At 39.5% G+C, this 18,705-nt stretch overlaps 1 protein-coding gene across 6 annotated transcripts in view; it reads right to left on the bottom strand.

Moving 5' to 3' along the window:
* OSBPL6 (oxysterol binding protein like 6) overlaps positions 1–18,705 on the bottom strand; it is a 211,224-nt gene that overhangs the window by 106,915 nt on the left and 85,604 nt on the right. The window contains exon 2 of one of the 6 annotated variants that reach the window (XM_077776286.1): positions 7,904–8,084. The exons of the other annotated variants lie outside the window; for them this stretch is intronic. The gene's annotated coding sequence lies outside the window, so the exon portion shown is untranslated. The remainder of the gene's footprint in view (positions 1–7,903; positions 8,085–18,705) is intronic. 6 annotated transcript variants of the gene reach the window in all.

The raw sequence follows: 18,705 nt of genomic DNA, 5'->3' as shown, positions 1-18,705 counted from the left end.
CGCAGTTTGTGGGTTGGAGCTCCATGTCAGGCTCTGTGCCAACAGCTCAGAGCCTGGAGCCTCCTTCAGATTCTGTGTCTCCCCCTCTTGCTGCCCCTCCCATGCTCATGCTCTGTCTCTCTCTCTCTCTCAATAATAAATAACAATGTTTTTTAAAAAAGATAAAGGGTAGAGAGGATTTCTTTGATCAGGGTGAAACTTTTATCCATGATGCCAGTTTATTAAAAGCCCCGTGTGAAAAAGATTTGCTAATATCCAACTGAAAGATAACATCCTACGTAGTTCAAGACTATTTCAAGATGAGGCATGAATTATTTTTAAAAAGGAAAAATGTAAACTAACTTTATCTGTAAGTTCTGTTACATTTCTGAAATTTAAGAGGATAAAATAGAAGATAAAATGATGGATCAAAAAAGGGGGGAAATTGGTCTAGTCCAAAAATGAGCGATGGGACAAGTACGAGAGCATTTAAGGAATAAATTCTCAACACATGCCCCTCTCCCCACAGGCCCTTCCTGTGTAAACCTGACTACCTCATCTTTGCAAATCCAAGCAACATTGTATTTGATTTGCTACAAATTTTGGTATTTTCTCACCATTGTCTTAAGTGTTGTATTTCAGAACAATTTAAGATTTGCAGAGAATTACAAATACACCACAGTGAGTTTCCATATATACACTTCCCCCAGGACTTCTTCCAGTTTTTAGAAGCTGACAAAATAAGAGATTTTACCTTAAAGTGCCTACCATAAAAAATGAGAGATTTGGAAATAAATTCACATGCTGAATTTGTAGGTACTGTTTAAATAAATTGTACAGTGCCTCCCAACTCAGTACTCCAAACATGAACATGCAGTCAGCAGATCGTCTTTCAGTTCTCAGCTCCTGTCACCTCAAATAGGCACCATCTCTGTTGCTTTCTAGCACAATGTTCTTTTCATTTCCTTCCCATCTCTTACCTCACTCGATAGTTACATTAATTGTTTGTTGGCTTGTTATCTGTCCCTGTAGACTTCACCAGTTATGATTTCTGTTCTCTTTGTTATAATCCCTGGGTCCGAAATAGTGACTGGTGCATATTGAGAGATAGATGCTCCAGAGATTTTGCTACATGGATGAATGAATGAATGAATGGATGATCGAATGCCTACACAAATGAGTGAACACTTCAGAAACAGCATGATTGCTGCAAGGCACAGGAGAAAAGGCACATCATTGTTTCTGAAATCTTAAACCTTTAAAAATCTACCACCAGCCACATGCAGTAAAGTTCTGGGGAGTCTATGTGTTAGTCCATCATCTTTGTAATCACTTCTTACTGGGGCAAAGTTTAGCATTGTTATCCCGGATACATCCTTGTTCTCTGAAAGCCAAACCTTTCAAAATAGGTGTGTCTTGTGGGTTCATCTGACGTAAAAAGCCAATAAACAGATAATTTTAAATCAACCTCAAAGTTAGACTAATCACAGTATTAATCATTCTTCTGTTTGTAAAAATATATGTGAAAGAACTCAAATACCTTGTGGAGGTAGTTTGGGAATAAGATGTTTTGAGAAGACAGGTGAAAAGTTTAAAAGACAAAATGAGGAGTGATGTAGCTCTCCTTCCTCCCTTGTGTAGCCCTCGGTTCAGGGTCCAGGAACTACCTGGGTGTGCAAAAAAGAAAGGAAGGATAGACGGTCGGCAGAAAGGAAGGATGGATGAGAGGAAGGTGGGAGAGACTACATACACCCATATTCTCTATGAACACTTACACTTTCCAGGGTCAACTATTATAAGCTGTGTCCAAAAGTCAAAGCACTTGATCACTTGACCAACCAAGGAGGGAAAAATATACACCCAAATACACACCATCAAATATCCATTTATCAAATGAAAAGAAGCAAGAAGACAAAATTCCTGGGGCACTTTCAGGCCCTCTGCTTCATTTACAGTCTTTATCTTACTTCTGTCTCTGGATCCACACTATGAGGAAGGGTAGACACTAATAAATGCATCCAATGCAGCACAAATCGATCTACCACCCAGAGAGAACAATAATCCCACAGTCGCTTCTGGAACATCTCCTGCTTATGATGTAATGAGTTGCAAATAACTCAAATTATCTGCTAAACTAAAGATTTAATAGACTGAGTTTCACTGCCAAGAAACATATCAACATTAATACTAAAAATGGAGTTGAAGGAAAAATTCATCTTCTAACCTCATGCGTGAATTTTGAAAAGACCAAAATTAATGACAAAAAAAAGATAAATAAAACTCTACACTTTTTCTCTGCATAAAAATAGAATAATAATTAGTAGTAGTAATGCTGAGCTCATTCATTTGAAAGTATTCTATGTACTTAATGCATAGAGCAAATAAGTTTGTAATCTTATTTTGAACCAAGATTTTCAGTGTAAAAGAGATACAAATATAAAATCAAATAATATAAAAATTCCATAGTTAACTTGAAAAAACCAGTATGAACTCATATATTTTCTTTTTAGATATATATAGTTTCTACCCTGCCCTTCAAAAAGCCTAGAAACACTGAGAACCCATAGGAATGAGCCCTCCTAAGACCTAGACTGTAGTTTCTATTTATTTTATTTTGTTTTAATGTTTATTTATTTTGAGAGCAAGAACATATGAATGAGCGGGGGGTGGCGCGGCAAAGAAAGAGAGGGAGAGAGAGAATGAAGCAGGCTTCACGCCATCAGCTTGGGAGCACGACACAGGGCTGGATCTAATGAATCCTAAGAATGTGACCTGAAATGAAATCAAGAGTTGGATGCATAACAACTGAGCCACCCAGGTGCCCCTAGACCCTAGTTTCTAAATTCCATTACTTACTGAAAGGAACCAGGGCTTCTTAGGATGGCTGATACTTAGACTGGGATATGAAATGTACAAGAGAAGTGTGGGGTATCCTGTTGTACCAAGAAGCAGGGTCATAGAAATTAACAGGACAAGAGTGCTTCTGGGATGTTCTGTATCTTGATCTGTTGCTGATGATATAGAACTGGCCAGTCTGTGAAAATTCACTGTGAGTCCCTTATGAGAGGCTCTCTTTTCTGTATGTATACACAGGAGCCAAACTGAAGGGGATCCCAATGAACCAAGAAGGTTGTGCTTGAGCATCCAGAAAAAAAAAGATCACTGCAACTAATTAAAACATAATATTTTTAATATCAATGAATTTACAATGGTACTCAAAAAAAAAAAAAGGAAACTCTCTGTTACCCTCTGAAGAAACTAAAGTACCAACTCTGAAACTATTAAAAAGGAACTATCTAGCACTTACTGTTTTTCCTGTTATTACTATATTTCAGGGTCAAATACTAGTTGATCCAAATATATGATGTCTGCTTGTAATAGCCTCAGAATAAAAGGGAGATGGAAAGATGAATCTAGGTGTATGCGTGTGTTTACGGGAGTTCACTATACTATTTATTGTCTTTACTTTGTATAATTTGAAATTTTTCTCAATGAAAGGTATTTTTTTTAAGTAGAGGGAAAAAAACACGAAAAGATGAAAAGAATCTTAACAAATCAGTATTTCCCTCTTCCCTACCATTTCATTTATGAAACCTTTGATATTAACAGTATACTTTTCTTCATTCCCACTTTTACTAGCTATGTATTTAACATACACTTTATTTTTCAAAGCTGGTCTAAATTTTTCAGATTTGGGGGGTGATCGTTTTTCTAAAATCTCACGTAGCAGGATGAGAAAGACAATGTACCAGGGGTGGACTGGTCTAGGGCACAGCCTTTATCCCTGGACAAAGGTGCTTTCATGATCCTTTGTTTCCATCCTTAGCATCTGAGTGAGGTTTTTCTCACTCCTCTTTCCTACATAGAACAGTTGGCTACTGGCCTGCCCTCTTTGCCTTGGCCCCTTCAGCATTTTAGAATGAGATGCCTATTGAACAGAAAAGACCTCCTTCGACCAGAGAGACAGAGAGGAGGGAAAGCCCAGGAGAGGAAGACAGGGGCAGGTAAAATGACATCAGCCTTGCCAGTTCTCATTCGATAGTCTCTCTATTGTCACTGCCTAAGGGAGGAGTCTCAAGACCCTCAAAGCAGATAAAAGGGAATAAGCATCAGCAAAAAGTGGACTCTCTTTTTCCTCTATCCATGTTCTATTCACTGACTGGTTAGCTGATTTATTGAGTTTACCTTTTTCACAACATTTCAACCTGCTTTTAGTCAACAATGACTTCTAAGCACTCCCTACTCCATTTTTTTTTTTCAGTTCTGGCTGTCCTTTCTGCAGGGAATTAAGTGAAAGGGAATGGGGAGGTAATAACAGGAACTCCAAGAAAAAGAGGTAAAGGTGCTTTCTGAAAGCTCTCTTGAGTACACATGCATACAAACTAATTCCTGTGACAAAAGAACAATATCAGATAAACACATTTCGTAAAGGAAATGAGATGTGGATCACTTGCATTTCCCTTTTTTACAATTTTTTAATGTTTTTATTTATTTCTGAAAGAGAGAGAGAGAGAGAGAGACAGTGTGAGCAGGGGAGGGTCAGAGAGAGAGGGAGATACAGAATCTGAAGCAGGTTCCAGGCTCTGAGCTAGCTGTAAGCACAGAGCCCAAAGCGGGGCTCGAATGCACGAACCATGGGATCATGACCTGAGCTGAAGTTGGACACTTAACCAACTGAGCCACCCAGGCACCTCACATTTCCCTTTTAAAGAAAGTTTAATTTCTGTCTCATACAGTCAACACACAACTCAGCAAATATGTGTGGGAACAGATTTCCACTTACTTTATTTCCAGGAACTTAAACCTGACAGTCAAAGGGACTCATGTACATTTCATCTTTGCTTGTGGTCAAGTATTCAAGAAATCCTAAGCAATACTGACTTAAGAGATCTCATGAGACAGAGGAAAGTAATGCAGCCAGGAGACTAAACCACTCAAAATAAACATCCAAACCAGCTGGCCTTCTTTCCTGTTTGCTCCAACATTAAAAATGGATATCCTGAAGTCTAAAATCTGCTTAAATACCTGTTTGAAGGTAATTGAGTTGCTGGGACAAAAACTGCTATTTTAGGATCAAATGAGTTTCCTCCATCTGTAAACTCTGATCAAATTTAATGTTTGAGTTTGGCTAATGCAGGCAGAAAAGGACCTGATGATTTGAAACATCTTTGTGGTTAAAGTTCTTTATTACCTTATAAAAGTTCAAATCAAGATCAAATTAGCAGGAATACCCCTGTAAACAGTTCAGCTCCCAACAATACACAGTGATCAAAGATGGGGAAAGAGACACTTTGTGATTAACTACAACCCACTGCACTTGAGGTTACATCTGATTCTGACGATGAGATTTCTCAATGTCAAAAGTTCTACACAAGATGGCACAGCATTTTGCTCAGTGAATCACTCTGGTGTCCATACTGAGTAGGGAGCTGGTCAATGGACTCTAATCCCTATGGGTGTCATTCAAAAAAAGGTCAGATCAATGAATCAGTTTTGCCTCCCAGGGACCAAAACAGAAAGATCAGGCGATAGGATCTTCAGGTCATGAAATATCAGGCTCTGAAATGACACCCTTAAGGTCTAGAAAGAATGGTTCAAACCCCATCACTATGCAAATCAGATTTCCAAACTAAGAATAATGGGACCACTCTGATTTTGGAAAAGTCTTCTTTCTTCATTGGCAACTCTGGGAGATATCAGCTTAACCTCAGAAAACCAGCATTTTCAAAATACACACATTGCATTGTATTGTATTGTATTTTTCTTTTCTTTTATTGAGGAAAAAAGAGAGAGCACAAGTGGGAGAGAGGGGTGTGGAGGAGAGAGAGAGAGAAAGAGGGAAAATCTTAAGCAGGCTCAAAGCAGGGCTGGACACGGGACTCAATCCCACAACCCCGGCAACATGGCCTGAGCTGAAACCAAAACCAAGAGTTGGACACTCAACCAGTTGAGCCAGGTGTCCCCCAAAACACACCCATTTTATATAAAGTAATAAAATGCCAAACAAAAATAAAAACTAATAGTGTGTTATGTGTAAAGTACATGATAGTGACTTCGTGAAAGGAGAGGAGAAGAAATTGACGCCGAAAGCAAGAAACTTGACAGCAGCAGCCTACAGATGCAAGGCAGATAATGTAGATCTGGAAGGCTGATTGGATTAAATATGTATGGAATGGTAAAGACTAACAAACTGGTTACTTTGAAACAGTAACAAGACCAGATTTTTAATATTCCAAGAGAAGCCAGGTATCTGATTTTTTTCTGTCAAATTTCCGTATTGATAAATGGCAGTTTATTCAATTTTAAAAAAGAAAATGTTTACGGGTTAAGAGATTATAGTCTAAAATTTGATCTATGTGCCACCAGTTTGCAAGTTCTGCACTGAAATGGAATTTTATTTGATTTTATTTATTTTTATATTTTATTTTAACATTTATTTATTTTGAGAGAGAGAGAGCACAGCAGGGGAGAGGGGCAGAGAGAAAGAGAGAGAGAGAGAGAGAGAGAGAGAGAGAGAGAGAGAGAGAGAGAATGCCAAGCAGGCCCAATGCTCAGCACAGAGTCTGATGTCAAGCTCGATCTCATGACCCTGGGATCATGACCTGAGCCAAAATCAAGAACTGGATGCTCAACCCATTGAGCCACCCAGGGGCCCCTAAAATGTAATTTTAAATAATGCAGTAAAAAGCAGAAAGCTTCTCACAGAACAATGATGATACTAAATTACTGAGCCTTGCTTTCTGCTCTACCAAGAAGAATCAGTTCATACAAGGAAACAGATAGTTTCTAGTATCAGAATACTGTGATGTTTCCCAAATTACAGATGTCTACATTATCACCACCACCACCACCCCTGTGGCCCAGGGCAAATAGGAGTTTGAGTAGAGGACACACAGCTTGTGAGATACCCCCAAGAACTCTGTGGTACACCCTCCCATTCTGGGGATCACTGACCTCAAGAAAGTGGAAAGCTTTGTTTAACTGGAGGCAATGCATCCAAACTGTGAATGCATCCAAAGTCACTGAACCCAAGATATCAAATAGCATGTGTGAAGTGGCTCTGAAAATAATAACTGCAAATATCAAAGATGACAAGTAGTCCCTAGTAAGCATTGCTGGTATAATATTAGTTCAGTCTCTTGGGGGAAAAAAAATCAACCACTTGTTTACTATGAAAGTTTATAAAAAATGGATGCATTTTAAGAATGTGTGTATCTATACATGTACATATGTGTGTGTGTATATATACATATATACATGTATACATATATACATATATACAATATACACACACACACACACACACATATATATATATATATATTGCAAGCAGGGTTAACATTTCATTGTTTAGGCTGAAATCTGCAGCTTCATTACTTCAGAAAGGAAGGAGAGTGTCTTATTTCTACATGATGCCAGACGCAGACAGAGAAAAGTTAACAAATACTTTGGCACATTTTTCTACTTCCTATCCTTAAAAAAAATTTCAGGGGTTCCTGGGTGGCTCAGTTGGTTAACCGTCTGACTTTGGCTCAGGTCATGATCTCATGGTTTGTGGGTTCGAGCCCCATGTCAGGCTCTGTGCTGACAGCCAGCTCAGAGCCTGGAGCCTATTTCAGATTCTGTGTCTCCCTCTCTCTCTGATCCTCCCCTGCTCACACTGTCTGTCAGTCTGTCTGTCTCTCTCAGAAATAAATTTAAAAAAACATTTAAAAAATTTAAAAAAATTTCAGAAGGACTTTTCATCAAGATGCCTAAATATAACGAGGATTACTGTGTATTGGTTTTAGATCAGATATGCACAAGAAGTTATAAAGAAACACCCTCCTGTGATTTGGTAATGTCTCACTAATCTTTTGCCGGTTATTAAGCACTACCTAATCTAACCCCATTTTTTATCTTAAGCTATGTTCTCCTAACTCACCTTGTAATCAGGAGTCAAAGTCTTCCAGGTCAGCGGTAAGGTAAAAGCTGTTCAAAGTGGTTTATCCCCGGCAGCTTTTTCCCTGGGAACTCCGTCTACTGACCCTGGTGGGGTTGTCTAGTCAATGACAGGTATAGCTCCTTGATTTCTTTCTCTTGCTGCTTTGCGGCAAGGAGCAGAACTGAAAAAGAGAGATTATACTCACATAGTACAATTCCACATAATCTTCATGAATTTCTCAGGGGGCTATTGATGACTAATCAGAAAATTCTTTCCAATTTATCTTTTGAGGTGAAAGTTCATAGGGATGGTGTCTCAGATTTTTACCTCGTCTGCTCAGTCTTATGTAATCTCAAAGATGTAGTCACTGAACTCAGCCATCAGTAACACACATAACTTCCACCTCACCCAGGGTTTGGAGTATGAAAACTCTCAATTTATATAGCAACTATTTTCTAAAAGGGGACAGAGCATGTTTTCCAGAAACATGTTTAACCCTCCAATTAAATGTAAACCTTAGTTTTTAAAAACCAGTAATATGAAGTGGTTTCACCATATAAGCATATAAATGTACTATCACTGTGCCCTGATAAAGACTCATTAATAGTCTGCAATTTGCCTTACAGGGTACATAAGCCAAACTCTTAGAACAATCCTCTCGTGAAAGAGCTGACTATACTATCAAAGAATACAGTTTTCAACTTGACATTATTTCTTAGAAGGCATAGAATATTTTACAAAAATATACGATATGTTCACTTTAAGGCAGAAGAAGCAGCAACAGCAGGGGGAGGAGGAGGAGAGGGAGAAGGAGAGGAAGAGGTGAAGGAAGAAGAGGAAGAGGGAGAAGGAGAACGAGGGAGGGAAGGAGGGAAGGAAGGAAGGAAGGAAGGAAGACAGACAGGCCTACTCTAGAGTAGAAGCTAAATTAGTTACTCTGATCCTGAAATGAGACAGCAGTTTCCTTCGAGCCATTAACCTCTCTAGCAAGCTCGTTTCTTCACGAGGTAGTTTTATAAATTACACACCAGGTTGATTATTTTTCAAGCCTGTCCTGTCACTCAGGTTTAGTTTTCTCTTTTTACTTATGGAAAACGAAAAAATAAATACACACACACACACACACATTCTGAAAGACAATGTCTTTACGGAAAAGCAAAAGATTGATGTCTATGGGGGAGGAGAGGGGGAAAAATAGTGGGGGAGAGGGAGGGAGGCAAACCATGAGAGACTCTTGAACGCTGAGAACAAACTGAGGGCTGATGGAGGTGGGGGAGAGTGGAAGGGGGGTGATTGGCACAGAGAAGGGCACTTGTGGGGATGAGCACTGGATGTTATATGGAAACGAACTTGACAATAAACTAAGAAAAAAAAAAGAAAGACTGATGTCTACTCAAGGACCCTGCGCTGTGATTGTTCCTGCAAGTACTATTTTTCTAGGGAAAAAAAAAGTTTGTTGGGGGGGGGACTAAATCCCCCTACATCTCTACAAAAAATGATTTTTAAATCTCTACTGTGCTGTAAGACAATTCCATGGATCTTGTAGGTCCTAAATAAAATTTAATTGATGTCTGTAATGATGACACAGGAGAACTAAAGTCAGGGTCCATCAAGATTATTTTTGTATGCTCAGCATGCTATATTTATCTTATGCAAACTACTCAATCTACACTCTTTATTTTCTAAAAACTTTTTAATGTTTATTTATTCTTGAGAGAGAGAGAGGCAGAGCATGAGCAAGGAAGGAGCAGAGGGAGAGAGACACAGAATCTGAAGCAGGCTCCAGGATCTGAGCTGTCAGCACAGAGCCTGATGTGAGGCTCGAACCCACAAGCCATAAGATCATGACCTGAGCTGAAGTCGGATGCTCACCTGACTGAGCCATCCAGGCGCCCCTATGCTCTTTAATCCCATATAATTATAGGCAGACTGAATATGGTCAGCTACAGGAAATCCCCTGCCCACCTTTTCTTTGCTCTTTTCTGTGATGGACTCTGCCACCCTCTGGAAAAGGAGAGAACACTGACAAAGGAAAAGAAAGAAGGAAAGTATGGTGAAGAGCCCCCTGTGTAACACTGCAGTTCTTTTCCCCACCACCACCACCCCTGCCCCACCCCGCCCACTCCTCTTCCTAGTCTTATTCTCCACCTCTTACCATTCTGTAAGGGCAAGTGGGAAGTAAAGAGGAACAGATGCCCATGGGGTAAAATCAAGGTTTCCTCTCCATCTGTTTCCCCCAGCCCAGCTACAGGGGCAAGGGAGAAGGCAGGTGAATCTTACTAACCATACTCAAGGAATTCCCAGATGGTGTGTGTGTCCGGTCACCAGCCTATGTAAATCAGACCTTGGCCCAAGGAGCAGTTTTGCACTTCATTTGTCTCTTTCTCCATCTCTTTGCCAATGCATCCTTCAAAACCCAGCTCAAAGCCACAACTCTCAATAACTTCGCTGATCTTCTTTGCTAAAAAGAAGCAACTTCTCATTACACCTGGTACTTTGGTCAATTCTACTGGTATACAGCTGTTTTGGTCTTACCTGTTTCTTACACTTCTTACTCTCGCCCACCCCGACCTCCATCAGACTGTATTGACTCTGAGAAGCAAGGGCTGAACCTTGGTTCCCTGCACACAGTAAGTATGAGTTAAAAAGTGAAACTTAACAACACTTCTATTTATATGTTGTAAGAAATGAATCCATTATTGTTCCTTTTGTGCAAAAGCGTGTATTTGCACAGTGTGTATGCAAGGTCATGGAGTAAAGGTCTTGGCTTATTCTGAGACCACAATGAATGTTCATAAGGGCACTCTGTGCAAATTTCAAAAGACACCCTTGTGGGGGCTGACTACTCTAATTAAAAATTAGCTCTATCGGGGCACCTGGGTGGTTCAGTCTGTTAAGTGTCTGACTTCGGCTAGGGTCGTGATCTCATGGCTCATGGGTTCAAATCCTGCATTGGGCTCTGTGCTGACAGCTCAAAGCCTGGAGCCTGCTTCGGATTGTGTCTCCCTCTCTCTTTGCCCCTTCCCCACTCTCTCTATCTCACAAAAATAAATAAACATTAAAAAAATTAGCACTCTATCAATACATTGTTCAGATATAATCAATCATCCCTGACAGTTATTGAAGCCAGAAATATTAGGAATAATTGTTTTAATTCAGCTTCAAAAACTTGATTAGGACAGAAAGATTTATACCATCACATTCAAATTACAGATCTGCAGGTGACTAACAGAATATATTGTTTTATTAAGAAACCAAGAAGTTAACCAAGTGGCAACTAAACTTTATTTTAATTCAGAAACTAGACAGGGTTATTTTCCCTTACATATAAACTGTGTGCTGGGCAGAAGTCCAAAGGTACTGAGCTTATATAAAGTTCAAGTCTGATTACTCCTTGTGACAACACATACTGAAGACTAATTCTTCAAGCTCTTGTTAAAAATATACTCAGAGAAGGGAAGAGGTCGTTTCTTTTTAAAACTGTAACCAAAATGGATGATTAAAAAAAAACACATTATATCTGGGTTTTATCAAAACACACAAAAAGAATCATGTTCTAATTTTATGATACATTATACAGACCAAAAAGGTTCCCAACACCCTTCACCTAAGCAATTAGTAAATTAAAAGTTGTAAAGTTTGGGAAAGCTGATTCAAACAAAGCCTTCTATACCAACCAGTACTTGGGTAGGAGTCTGCAGAATCTCATCGGGGAGTTCAGTGAATTTGGCAAAGGTTCCTTCTGAATGGCTCATTCAGGAAGCAAATGATCCATTATCTTTGCAACAAGAATTTTTCCTGTAAGTTGTGACTAATCCTCCCACAGCCTAAATTTTGCCCACTATACACCATGTTCTCGTCCAGCACACTCCCCACACAGTCCACTCATTTCTTCTTCAAGCCCCTCAGAGCATATGACATATTCTACCAAAGACTAGACTGTCTCATGTAGTTACTAAGTTAACGCATAGAATGCAAAATGTAGACAAGATAAAATGAGCTCCACCATTCCATAAAATACTAAAAAATAAATAAAAATCTTAAAATAGTAAAGACAGAAGGACCATGGAAGAGTATTTGCACAAAGTCAGCAGTCTGCAGAGCAATGTCCATTTCACAACAAAAATAAGAGGTGAGACATTTTTGACTATTTTCTGTACGTTGTTCTGATTCAATGGCCACATCATTTTCACAAAGGATTGGTCTTAATTTTGGGTTAAACATACTAAACTGTTTTCCCATAAGACTAGTCTAAAATGTGGTATTAAGACCTTTTTTCGTCATCTTGTTTAGTTTGTCTACTGTCTCCACTAAATAGTTGGTAAAAAGATTTTGCTATTTGCTTTTCTCACCAGCAGCAAGGTTTAGACAAGAAATTGACTTTCCTCTTCTTACCCGTGATAATCCCAAGTACACTGAGGATGTTTATACCGCGTCTAAACCCCTGGAAAATCATTTTAGTGCCACAACCCAAAAGAGCTTATGAAAACAGGCTGTGCTGGGATAAGTTCCTGAAGATGGAAAACACAATCTTCAGGCGCTTCCATCTAGTAACTAACTGTGGTTTTCCTGTCAATAACTGAAGAGCTGCTTTTTAACTTGGAAATTTATCTACTCTCATTAGTGCTACCATATATCAAACAATTTAAAATTCACCATCTGATATAACATAAGACAGTTTTCATATCTGCTGCTAAGCACTGATTGATTCATCCACTCAACAATAAGTCGGTCGTGTAGTTATTATATACAAACATTCAAACCAGACCCTAAAGAAAATGTAGAAGTGAAACAAACAATCAACAAAAACATAGCTCCTTCCCTTAAGAAATTTAGAGGTTAGCCATTAGCAGGATAAGGTATGTGAATAATCCTTTTTAAGTTACAAAAGCAGAAAACATATTGTGGATATTCATGGCATGAAAATATTAATTCTAGCTTGGACTTTATGAGGTAGGTATAAAGCAGACTGGAGGAAAGTGCTCAAAAGAGGAGGCATCTCAAAGATGAGTGGATTCAGGCAAGAAATGGACAAAAGCAGCAGTGCATAAAGGACATTTCAAACAGTGAGGAAAAGTGTATAAAAGCAACAGATGGGAAACGGTAGACTGCAGTTCCTGTACTCAGAGTTAAGGTACACAAAAAAGGAGGGGGTATGGAACCTTTAAGACCTTCCACAAAGGCCTCTTTGGAAGGTTTTCAATACTAGTAAAAGACCAGATTTCATCAGGTGAGCTGTAGAGAACAGGAGTGGAGTTCAGAGCAGGGGAATCATGTGATTATGCACCAATGGGGCTAATCCAGGAGAACACACTCGAGGAAAGAGAAGCCAGAGGCAAGAGAGGACTTCAGAAGACATTAGCAGCCCCAAATGGAGGGCAGGGCTACCTGGGAAAACGGGCCTCCTGGAGGGTCAAGTGAGGAACTTGTATTTGACAGAGCAGGATGTGATCCTATTTGGCCTCATGTATTTCTTGTCTTAGCAAAATAATGGGAAATAAAGCATATCCATTTTTTTCAGAGACATGATTAAAGCAATATATGGTCAACATGTTAATAAACAGAGATAGGGGCGCCTGGGTGGCTCAGCCGGTTAAACGTCTGGCTTCGGCTCAGGTCATGATCTCATGATTCGTGGGTTCGAGCCCTGCGTCGGGTTCTGTGCTGACAGCCAGCTCAGAGCCTACAGCCTGTTTCAGATTCTTTGTCTCCCTCTCTCTGTGACCCTCCCCTGTTTACACTGTCTCTCTCTCTCTCAGAAATAAATAAAAAACATAAAAAGAAAATTTAAAAAAATGGAAATAATTCATTTGACAAATTTTCTCAAGAATTTTTTTAATGTTTATTTTTTAATCTTTTTAATGTTTATTTTTGAGAGAGAGACAGAGACAGAATGCTGATGGGGAGGAGCAGAGAGAGGGACAGAATCTGAAGCAGGCTCAAGGCTCTGAGCTGTCAGCATAGAGCCTGATGCAGGGCTCGAACTCCCAAACAGTGAGGTCATGATCTGAGCTGAAGTCGGATGCCTAGCTAACTGAGCCACCCAGGCACCCCACTTGACATATGTTCTCAATGTGTTACAGTTCTATGACCTAGGCCAATTTTTCCAGATTTTTATTTGTTTGTTTGCTTATATCTAACTTGGTTTAAATTGACATGTATTTCTCTGAGGACAGGGAAAGGATTATTTTTCCAAATCCCAAAGGCCAAGCACCATTAAGGACCTGATAACCATGAAGCATTTAAAGAAATTTTTTTCCCAAATTAACAGTTTTGTCAATACTGACAAAAATTCAGATGACTGATTATAAGAATCTAATTCTTATAATTCTAATTATGTATTACTTAAAGGAGTCTTTTAGTATTCTCTTGCCCAACTTCTGTTTTATAGCTGAAAAACAAATTTTACAGAAGCCACTCAATGGTTCCATTAGTCAGTTGAGTAAAATTTTATTCAGAAACTCTACAGCACTATAAATGTGTTTTGGACATATTCTGATGTTCCAAAAGCAGTACGCTATACAGCAACAGTCAGTACTTTCTCTGCACAGTCCAAATCAGTAAACATTTTAGGTTTTTAGGTTTTGTGGGGTCTGCAGTTGCAACTAATCAACTCTGCAGTTGCAGCAGGAGAGCAGCCAGAGGCAATATGTAAATGAAAGAGCAGGGCTATTTTCCAATAAAAGTTTCCTTACAAAATAGTGGTGGATTCCATTCAGTCCTTGGACTGTAGTTTGCTGACCCTGCCTAGCAGATAGCCCAGCTGTGACAATTTGGTGTGATTTCATTGTTTTTTGTTCCTCGATGTATGTAACTCCTAACTCTGTTGAAGTGATAAAAAAAATTACTCTGAGAAAATGGACTCCAAAGAAAATCTCTACGGCTAGTTTAGTAATTAAAAGGAAAACAAAATGGAGAAGTTCTAAGGAAGTGATGGATTTAAGTAAACAAGAGATGTTTTGGGTACATTAGAATGGAAATGGAGAGTTTGGTGATAATCCCAGATCACCAAAGAGAGACCAATGTATATTCTAAGAGGAAATATGAAAATGTGACTCATGAAACCACTTCAGGAAGTGTTCAAACCAATGCTTAAAATGCTCATTCACTGGGAGAAAAAAAAACTTCAGTGAAAGCTTGATCTGTTAAATAAGAAAATATTTAAGAAATGCATGACTCTTAACAGAATATTCATGTGAGAGAAAGCCAGGGAAGCTGGAAATTTATGGAAGTCTCAGATCATGCTTCCTCCGTGAATTCTGATGATCACACTCTATTTACTTCCTAGAACTGGAGGAAAAGTAGGGAAATACTGTCATCGAAGTTTCCCACTCTGTATTTAAATCTATAAAAATGTTATGACAAAAACTATCTTAATCAATTACATCAGTTTAATGATGCTAACCACTAATTCAGCATTGAATGCGACTTACTAACTCTGTGACCTTGTGCAAGTTACTTGACCTCTCTGTGCCTTGGGCATGTGTGAAATGCTGCTCTTTCACGGAGGTGGCAAAGGATTAACCATGGTAAGGCAGGTGAAGGGTTTAGAACAGACCCAGCGCACGGTAAGCGCTCAAGTGCTGTGATGCTTCTGCGGCCCCCGAGTCTCCTCTCCCCAGCCAGGCTTACTGCTGCTCTTCAGGAGCCCTGGTCTTCTTCTAGGCTCCCCCTGGGTGACCCTAACTCCAAGAGCTTCAACCTACCATTTGCTAGGGAGACGGTTAAGTCTCTCTCCAAGGCTGACTTCTTTTCCAGACTGCGTCGCCATCTGTCTGTTGGACATTTCCACTGGAATGTATCACGGGCACCTGAAACTCAATGGGTCTAAAAATCAAGCCTCTTACCTTCTACCCTTGTGCCTTTCCCCTTCTTGTCTCCAGCTTCTGTTAGTTAGATACTATCTATCCTTAAACCAAGCTAGAAACTAGAGTTTCTTTTAACCACTTCATTCGCAACCTTCCCATGTAACTCACCCGAAGTCTGCTCGCTTCTATTTCCTACCTTCTTTCACCAACATCGTTCTTTGGCCATCTCGACAATCTCTGGCCTTGACTTTGCATCTGCCTCTTGATTTCTCTGCTTCCTACCACTCTCCCCTCACACGCGCTTTCTCTGTCATCAGAGTCATCTTTCTTAAAGCATAAATTTGACCGAGTCATTCCTGATTCTCAACTGTTCTCTATGACTTGGGGGAAAGGGGTCTATGGACCTACCAGTGAGCATCAGAGCATCTGGGAACCCTCTGAAACGATATAAAGATTTGTGAGTTCTTGATCAAAACAAAGGTCACCGTCTGAGAGGACAATTTCAATTCCTCAGCAGGGTATGATCTGCAGCCTTACACTGTATCTTAAGTCACTCTGCTGGTCTTCCACCCTGTTCTAGATATACTAGACATCCTGTTTTCCTCCAAACATGCACATTGAATGCCATCTCACCTCTGAGCTTTTGCACGTGCTGTTCCCTTTACCTGAGGTGCTCTTTTCTGCCTGTTGAACACTGAATATCCTTGAAGTCTTGGGGCAGGTCTCAAATGTCACTTCCATGAAGCCTTGCCCAAGTGTCCAACTATGCTTGTGCAGATGACAAAAGAGACGCTAAATAGATTTCTGGTGTCTGTATATCATACATAACATTGGTCTGAAACTTCTTAAATTCAAAGCTTCACACTATACAAAATAAATAGCCTTAAGTGTTTAGATACATATTGTGTTTACTTAAGTCTAGAGACATGCTTACTGTGTGTCCTTGGATTTTAATAAAATCAAGAGTAAAGACCCTGGAGTCCAAGTGCCTAGGTTTGAATCGCAGCTCAGTTACCAGTAATGGGACCCTGGGTCAGTCACATAGCTTCTCAATTTCATGATCCATTATAGATGGAGACAGTAACAGTACCTACTATATAGGATTATTCTGAAAATTAAATAAATTTATATGTATAGCACTTAAAGCTATGCAAGTGTCTATTATTATAATTATTTATTGAAATCAATGGCAATGGCCAGGACTAGAGGTTCCAAGAGATAATCACAGAGTAAAACTAATTGACCTTGCCATATAAGCCTCAAGCTTTAGTCAACAGAGTTAATTAGCCAGAGAATACTAACAAAGATAGCCCTTTTCACTAATGTTTTTATCAATTGAAAAGTGTTTCAATCCTATCTGATAAAATTCAGATTTTTTTCCTGTTAGCCTCTAATAGCTAAAAATACCGGCTCAGAATATTTCCAAGGCACATCACAGGTAGACTAAAATCACTCCTCTGAATAGAAAAAAGACCAGAGCTACTCTTTTATGGGCAGCAAATCAATGAGCCACCTCACTGCTTACAAAGTACCCAATATGAAGGGAAAATGCTAAGTAGGAAACTGGGAGAAAAGATAAAGGAGCTTAATGACTCATAATTCAAACAAACCAGTTTGTTTGCCAGAGAAACTGGTTATTGGGCATTTTAGCACCACCTACCTGCCAAAAAAAAAAAGAAAAAAAGGCTGTGAAACATAGATCCTAACATCATTGAACCTAAAGAGGAATCAAAACAAGGGCATGCTGTAGTGATGTAGCTGGCTTCCACCTTAGCTATAGGATTATGTGATATATTTAGCACTGCCTCTGTGGAAAATTTTCAGCCAAAAAGAGTCATTTTGACCCATACCACAAATATGCAATTATGTAACAGTATTTTTTGCATTTTCCCACAAACTGCCAAAAGGACTACTTTACTCTTTATTAATAATCATATGTAAGAGTTGTGCCTTAAAGTAACACACTTGTGTTAGTATTTGAAACTAAGGAAAAAGAGAAAAAGTCCAAATTCCTTATCCTAGCATTAAATGTCCTCCATGACCCAATTCCAACTACCTATCCGACTTTATCTCCCATGACAGGCTTCTTGAGATCTTCAACCAGAAAGAANCCAGACACAAAGCTCTCTGTGTGTTTCCTCTAACTGAAACAGTCTTCCCCTTACAGCTGTAAAATCTCAATCCCATCCTTCCTTTAAACCCTGTGTGGGTGACATGGAGTCATTTCCTATGGCTCAGTTAGAAGTAATTTTCCAGATTCTTAACTTTCATAATCCTTGTTCAGCACCTCTCAGACTTTCTTCAGTCTATCTTGATCAGAGTTCTTGAGACACGTGTCTTTTCTTCCCCAAACTGGATGTTCTTTGAGGGCAATATCCACACCTCGCTCATCTTCATAAGCCCAGCTGTACGACGGCACATCTGCGCATGGCAGGCACTCACCCTTTTGGCTAAAGAAGCTCTTTGTGACTGATCATTGAAGCCAAATGGACGGGAACATACACTCAGACAAGCTTTGTAGAAAGGCTTCCGTTTAAAAGATATGCAGCAAGCCTTGTTTTCTCGTGAAGTTGAAACATGAGAATTTTAATGCTACTTCTTAGGCAAAGAAACCACCAGGTACACTTAACATCCAGTGACTTGCCAACAACTACTAACAGTGGTACATTAAAAGCTTCCCTTCTACCCATGTGACTGATAATGCACTTTCAAGTTAGAGAAATCACAAGATAGCCGGTTCTGTGTTTCTTCCACTATAGACTCAAAACCCTGGTCACCTCTGGGCTTTGGTTAAAGAGCTCTCAAGACCTGGGTATATAATGATAATTTCAATGTAATATGCCTGAAACTCAAAATATCCAAGGACCAAAATGCAGATCAGAGAATCTGATATATAGCAGAACCCACAAATGCCAAAAGGGAGAAAAGTTAATGAAGGAGCCCCTGAACAAAGCCCTGGCCGTCTGATACTGCATGGGCAGAGGTTCACCAGCC

The sequence above is a fragment of the Crocuta crocuta genome, unplaced genomic scaffold, assembly GCF_008692635.1.
Source record: "Crocuta crocuta isolate KB4526 unplaced genomic scaffold, BGI_CrCroc_1.0 scaffold17, whole genome shotgun sequence".
Lineage (NCBI taxonomy): Eukaryota > Metazoa > Chordata > Mammalia > Carnivora > Hyaenidae > Crocuta > Crocuta crocuta.
This window is presented reverse-complemented; position numbering and strand designations above follow the sequence as displayed.